The sequence below is a fragment of the Mus caroli genome, chromosome X (assembly GCF_900094665.2).
Source record: "Mus caroli chromosome X, CAROLI_EIJ_v1.1, whole genome shotgun sequence".
Lineage (NCBI taxonomy): Eukaryota > Metazoa > Chordata > Mammalia > Rodentia > Muridae > Mus > Mus caroli.
Window position 1 is genome coordinate 92,180,626 of NC_034589.1, and position 7,736 is coordinate 92,188,361.

Sequence of the window (7,736 nt, forward strand, 5' to 3'; positions counted from 1 at the left end):
GCCTACCAAATGGGAAAAGGTTTTTACCAACTACATGGGCTAAAATCCAAAGTATACAAAGAACTCAAAAAGTTAGATACCTAAAAGAGAAATAACTCAATTAAGAAATGGGGTACACTTCTAAACAGAGAATTCCCAAAAGAGGAAACTCACATGTCTGAGAAATACTTAAGGAAATGTTCAACATGATCAACCATCAGGGAAATGCAAAACATACTTTGAGATTTCATCTTAAAACTATCAAAATTGAATGGCTAGAAATCAATAAACCATCCTCTTAAGTATGTGGACTAAGGGTAATGTTGCTGGTGGGAGTACAAACCTTTACAGACACTATAAAAGGCAGTGTCTTGGTTCTTCAGGAAGCTGGGAATAGATACATCTCAAGATCCAGCTACACCACTCTTGGGCATATATCCAAAGGACACATCATGCTACCCCAGAGACACATTTGAATAACACTGCTCATTGGTGCTCTATTCATAATGCCAGAATTAGAAACCATTCAGAGGTCCCACAACAGAATAATGAAAGATAGATAGATAGATAGATAGATAGATAGATAGATAGATATGATGTGATGTGATATGATATGATACATTTACACAATGGAGTATTATTATGTTGTTTAAAAATGATATTATGAAAATTTCAGGAAAAATGGGTGGAACTAGAAAAAAATAATTCTGCAAGAGATATCCCAGACACAGAAAGACAAAGATGGTTTGTATTCACTTATAAGTGGGTATTCACTATAAAGTCAATGATAACCAAGCTACACTTCATAGAATTTCATAGCTTATATATAGAGTAAAGGATAGAAGGCATATATATCATATTTTAAAAGGTATCTAGGATAGATATGGATGGATGGGTAAGATGAAACATGAGAATAAAGTGAGGAGGAGATGGAGAGAGTTAGATGAGTAACAGATTATTGGGAGAGACAGTTAAAATTAAGGGTCCTTTGAGCTGTAGTATAAAACCCCCAAATATAATCCTATATGAATGTAATCTAAATGAAATTGCTAACAATGAGGAACACAAAGCCCTGAATGGCCATCTCTCTTCACCAAAAGAAGCTTACATTGCCAAAATTGGATTACATTTAATTAGATGTTCGCCAAAGGAGTCCAAAGGAGATTGATAAATACCTCAGGCTGTTGCTAAGAATATAGATTGTTCTCCTCACATGACAGCAGGGCCCTATTGCTGAAGACAACACTTGCACAACTCACTGAGCATGGAGAAGTTGAGCTTACTTTAAAATAAACAAAACACATGTATTTTTATGTATGCATATACAAGTGCTCACACACACAGGCACATGTGTGCGCACACACACACACACACACACACACACACACACACATGTATACATCTTATAAACAGAGAGTGCGTCTTAGTAAGGTTTTCTATTGTTGCAGTGAAGCAACATGACCAAAATCCAAGTTAGGGAGGAAAAGTTTTATTCCAAATTTCTGTTTATCACCAAAGGAAGTCAGGACATGAACTCAAAAAGATTAGGAATCTGGGGGTAAAAGCTGACACTGGAAGTAGGAGTAGTGTTATTTGCTGGCTTGCTCAGCTTACTCTCTTATTGAACCTAGGAGCACCAGCCCAGGAATGGTATCACCCACAATGGGTTAGGCCCTCCTCCACTGATCACTAATTCAGAAAATGCCTTACAGCTAGATCTTATGGAGGCATTTCCTCAATGGAGGCTCCGTCCTCTCCTATGATTCTAGCTTATATCAAGTTGACACAAAACCAGCCAGTGCACACACATAAACACAGAGAGAGAGAGACAGACAGACAGACAGACAGACAGACAGACAGACAGACCAAGACAGACAGACAGACAGACAGACAGAGACAGAGACAGAGACAGAGACAGACAGAGACAGACAAAAGAGAGAGAAAGACGCAGAGAGAAAATTGTGTCACCTGGTGTGTACTCCGTTGTGAGCCATGGTGTGTGCTGCTCCGTGAGCCATGAGATATCTAACAAAAATCCCAGTGTCAGACATGAAAACATCGCTCAGATTGTTGACCAGCAGAATACACGAGACTCCCCTAATAATAAAAACAATAGACCTTACCTTGTTTGCATTGTAGAACTTGAAGGTAAGATTCTATTGCTGGAGCACCACACTCATGCTGGACTCATGAATCCAGCTGGAAATGTCCTGCAAGTTTCCTTTCTGAGTATTCAAACATGTTATGGAAGCTGCCAAGAAGAGAACCGTCACTAGTCTTCCCTAAATATAATTCCATTTTAGTATGTGTGCTTTCAAAGCAAGCAATATTTCTTGATCTCAACAAATATTGAGCAATCATTAAATATACATTAATATTTCTCATATATTCATTTTCTTTTCTGAATATTGTATATTTCATTAGATGTATACTTATTAAGAATTAACTCTTGCGTGTGTGTGTGTGTGTGTGTGTGTGTGTGTGTGTGTGTGTATTGAAGTACACCAAAAGACTTGGGCCCATAGGAACTCACAGACTGAACAAACAATAAAACAACATTCATGGACTGGACCTAGGCCTAATACACAGATGTAGCTGATATGCAGCTTTTTCATCATGTGAGTCCCGAACAATTGGAGTGTGGGGCTATCTCTCACTCTGTTGCCTACCTGTGGATCTCCTCCCCTTACATGGGCTGCCTTGCCTAGCCTCAGTGGAAGAGGATGCACGTAGTCCTGTGACTTGATATATCAGGGTGTGTTTGTACCCTTCAGGAGCCTCCCATTCTCTGAGGAACAGGGTACAGGAGAATGAGAGAATGAGGAAGTAGGCATGAAGATGGGACTGGGAGGAGAGGAGGGAGGGGGCTGAAAATCAGGCTGTAAAGTGAATAAGTAAGTAAGTAAATACATACACACACACATACATACATACATACATACATACATACATACATACATAGGAAAAATACAAAACAAAAAATCAAACTAATTCTTGTATTTCATCTAATTTAATCTATTCCCAATTACAAGAAGTGTTACTTAAAATTATAGGGAATACTTAAATGAAACACAAGTATCATGTTTATTCTATGGATGTGCCTTGGAAGATATATCTTCAAATTATATATTTAAAGAAAGAATTGACTGGAGAAAATATTTACACTTACAGTACAAAGAATAGAAAAATATTATTTTTAGGTATTATTTTGTGGTATATTTTTAAAAGCCTCATCATTTAGCATGTGTTTCCCCTTTGGCCCGTAAGAAGAGTAACATATTAAAATGTAGGTGGTAAAAAGACATATACCCAAATAATTTGACCAGAGAGAACTGGAAATTCATTTCTGTGGGTATTTGTAAAAGACAAGGCTTGAGACATAGATCTTTTTATTTTGGCCTATGTTACATGAACTTGCGTAACATTTATTGTCAACTTGACAAGACCTACAATCTTCTTGGAAACAACCTTTTCAGCATCCTTCTATGTTTGTAAAACCAAGAAGTAAAGGTGCCATTATAAATAAGGGAAATAAATGGACGGAGTATTAGCATTTCTTCTGCAGGCTTCCTGATTATAGATATAGCATGACACACTTCCTCAAGCTCTTGACGTCATGGCATCCCAACCATTATGGATTCTACCCTCAAACTGAGCAAAAATCCATTCTTCCTTCCTTCTTTCTTCCCTTGCTCCCTCCCTCCCTCCCTCCCTTCATTCCTTGAGGTGATTGTTGTCAGAACACTATTTTTTTCAGAACAATTAGAGAAGTAATACACTTGTGAAGAGTGAAAACAAATGAGGGAGTGAGGCAGAAATGGAAAAGTGGAAGATCTGAGGTAGGTGTGGGAGACAAACAATGGGAAAAAAAAGAATAAAAAGCACAATGCTACTTCCCGTAGAGATAGCTGCAGTGGTGGCTGGGATAATTTGAGGACCTCTCCTGCCCCGGGCCACTTGGCTTCCCACCCTCCAGACTGTGTGCCATGGCTCCAAGGCTGTGACCTGCCTTTAGAAAGTCATACACTTCCAGTGGGAGAAGCTAATGGCTATACCTGAGTATATTCCTCCCAAACCTGCCATCAACCCGAGATGCCTGCCATCTCCTCCCAAGCCCCCCAAGGAGAAGTCAGGTCATGTCTGGCTCCTGTATCAAGATGTAGGAGCAGTTTTGGGGGGACAACCAAATGATAGCTGTCTGCCTTGAGTGCAGAGGACAAGCTTCTCCTGAGACACCAGCTACGGAAACACAAGATTTTCATAAAAGTCTTTCCCAGCCAGGTCCTAAAGCCTTTTCTAGAAGATTCCAAATACCAAAACCTGCTACCTCTTTTTGTTGGACACAATCTGCTGCTGATCAGTGAGGAGCCCAAGATCAAGGAAATGGTGCGGGTCTTAAAGAGTATTCCTTTCCTGCCGCTGCTGGGTGGCTGCTTTGATGACACCAACCTCAGGAGGCAGGGACTAGTAGACTATGGCAAGCTGCCCAGCCTGAACCAGCTACAGGGGGATCTGGCAGGAGGGCTTACTCACCTGCTACCTGGTCCAGCACCAGCCTGTCCAGCTGACTTCCCTGTTGGATCAGTATGTCAAACAGCAAAACGAGGGAGATTTTCCATGTCAGTCAATAAGAAGTTACATCCTCCTGACCCTGCTCCAGATTCCTAGCTGGCCTGTTTTACTCAGCTCTGCCCATAAACACTCTCTGACCCTGTTGTCTGTCTTGTTGTCTGGAAGAGATCTAAAAGAATTTGGAGTGGGGAGTGGCCTTGAGTGACTTGGCTCTAATTTACAATGACCTCTTGGGGATAGGCCACTTCATAATACAGAGAAATTCCATTCCAGAATGAGGCTGCCCATTGTCCTTGGTTTCACTGATCACTGTCTTTAGTTGTTCCAACTAGGGACCCAATAGGAACAGTCTCCTTCAGTTCTCCCTGCACAAGGCAGAGAGGATGGAGACTGTCTTGCCCAGCCTCCTCACCCACTACCTTGTGCTCTGTGTTTTCCCAGTCCACCTTCTCAGTGTTCATGCCATTGTGGACCAGTTAAGAAGACTTGTGAATGGCACCTGCTGGGTCTTGTGCCAGCACTTTACAGACACATGTGCCAACTCCTTTAGTCCTCACCATTCAGGAAACAGCAGAGAAGTTTGAGTTCTGGATAAGGTCTCAAATTTGGTTCTCTGAAGCCTCAAATTCTCAAAGTAGAACTTCTCCATAAAGTTACCCAGGAGTGAATCCTGGTGGGCTCAGACGTTGGTTTTCCACCCTTCAGGTGTGCTGTGCTGTGGAAAGAATAGAGAACCTGCTTCGTGATAAAAATAAAATAAATTTTATTGAAAAAAAAGCATAATGCTTTTCACTGAAGCACAGCATTTCTGATATCTTGCCACTGCAGACATTCATTGCTCTATTAAAGCTACTAAAGTTTAACAATATTCATGAGCACACAATATGTGCCTCCCAGCTAATGGAATAGCCATGAGTAGGTTCTTCTCCCTGCAGGAAAGTACATCCTAACTGAAGAAACAAGGGAAGGACTCTAGAGAGAGCTGTCATAAAGCTACAGTCTATGGATAGGCCAACATAGAAACTACAGTAGGTATGTAAAGAGTGTTCATGAGATTAATACAATCAACAAGATTGGGAAGAGGACACAGTCTTTTCAGAGAACTGCCCTGGGCCAAGTTGTTAAGTTTCTTTTAACCTCCTAATTGTCACTCTTTTGGAGGCCCATCTCTTTGTCCTCACCCTAGAGAACAGAAAGGACCTTAATCAAGATAGCTGCCATGAACTGTGGAAATCCTTGACAGAGGCTTAGAACCATATTCTCGTCACAAAGTAAAGGGGGAAATGTGCTGCATTAATTCCTGTATCATTGCTTTGGTTCCCATTAAGGACATCAGAGGTGCCAGACATCATTGTGTGATTTCTTTTTGCCTTAAAGAACTATGAAAACAGGAGGAGCTCCATAAAAGACCCATGACCAGAAATTGTGAGACTAATTTTGCACACAGTACATGAAGCAGTTATTTTTGCCACTTTTGCTTTTCTTGTTTATTGGGATTTCTGCTCATCATTTTAAGTGTCTTTAATTAATGATACATTTTCATTGGACATCTTCCCCCAAGCTTTTAAGGCAGAGGACATGCTTCTAAAACTCAAATAACTAAATAATAAATAAAGTGCTAAGTGGTAAAGTGACCCTCAGATGAAGTAATAGAAATAAAAATCCAAATGCAGAAAATGTGCCTGTTCATCATCATTGACACCTGGGAGGAAGGGCCTTTCATCAGAAGCCCTTAACAGCAGTCCTGTCTGCCCATATTGTGACCTTAAATTCAGGGCACTTTAAGATACACTCAACCTGGCCCCAGCACAAGGGTTTCAGTACTTTGAGGGATTGATCAAAGTTTTGTTTTCACTCACCTACATGCAAAATGACTTTTCAGGGCTTACGATTCTGATTGCCAAGAGACGTTGGATGAATGTAGGAGGAAGATGTAGTTGAAAGGTACAGTAAATTTGATTCGGGTCTGAAAAATGCACCCTGAGATTCCTGTCTGTCAAGCACTGTTCAGCCCTCAGAAGTCTGATAAAGCATACATTCCATGTCAGCTTGCAGTGTCTAATTCGGTAAGGGAGACCGTCAGAAAACTAGACAGGTGTAAGAGTGATTACCATGGGAAAGAGAGAACTCAACTGGGAGTGGTCATATAGAACCAGGACTTAAGAGATCAGTTAAGAAGATATTGCCATGGGAAACAGGATCAGTGAAGGATCATTAAGTACTGAAAAATATATTTTGTTGTTTACTTGATGCTCTGATCCTTAACAAGTGGCTGGCACTACCTGAGATATACACATTTTAAATCCAAGTTACATGAAGGATTTATATCAGACTTATAAAAACATTAGACTTGGTAAATATTTTCCAGATCTTCTAGATATTTGATAGATAAGAAAAAGAGAGGAGATGGAGACACTGTAATATAAGATAAAACATGGAAATCTATAAATGCCAATTCAATTTTCACTTAGCATAGAAAGTATTGTGTTTCAGACATTTTCAAACATCATTTGTGCTGATCTCCCATTGTCTCCCATTAGCATGCTCCATATATCCTCCCAACCCTGATACTATCATGTCATATTTGCTCCATTGGTCACCTTTCTCAACATATCTTTTCCCCTTTTTGGTTCTATAACCTTGTTTACATAGACCCATATTTTAATTATTCATTCATCTGTTTAATTATAAAATCTAAACTACATTCATCTGTTGGTTGCTATCTAGGCTGGCTCCACTTCGATTTTGAATAGAGCAGCAATCAACAGAGATATTATGGCATTACTGTGGCAGGATAGGGTCATTTATATATGTGTCTTGTAGGGATATAGCTGGATCATATAGTAGTTCTTATTTGTAAAGAACAAAACATACTGAGTTTCATAATGGCTGCATAATTTTATATTCTCACCAGCCCTGAATAAGAAGGGGTTCCATTGTCCTTACATCTTCAATAGCTGTTTTGTTATTTTTGTGTTGCTGCTGTTGTTGTTATTGTTGTTTCTGTTTTTTGTTTGATTACTAGTTGATTGTTTCATGAGACAGTTTCATGTAGTTCAAGTTGTTTTCTAACATGCATTATAGCTAACATTGCCCTTGAACTCTAGTGGTCTTGCCTCCACTTGCCATGGACTGGATTGTAATCATGAGTATATACATAGATTTTTACTAAGGTGAGACTCAAT

The 7,736-nt window shown here is 39.8% G+C and overlaps 1 pseudogene; it reads left to right on the top strand.

Annotated features, from left to right (window-relative positions):
* Positions 1-3,865: 3,865 nt before the first annotated feature.
* Positions 3,866-4,647, top strand: LOC110286302 (annotated as a pseudogene).
* The last annotated feature ends 3,089 nt before the right edge of the window (positions 4,648-7,736 follow it).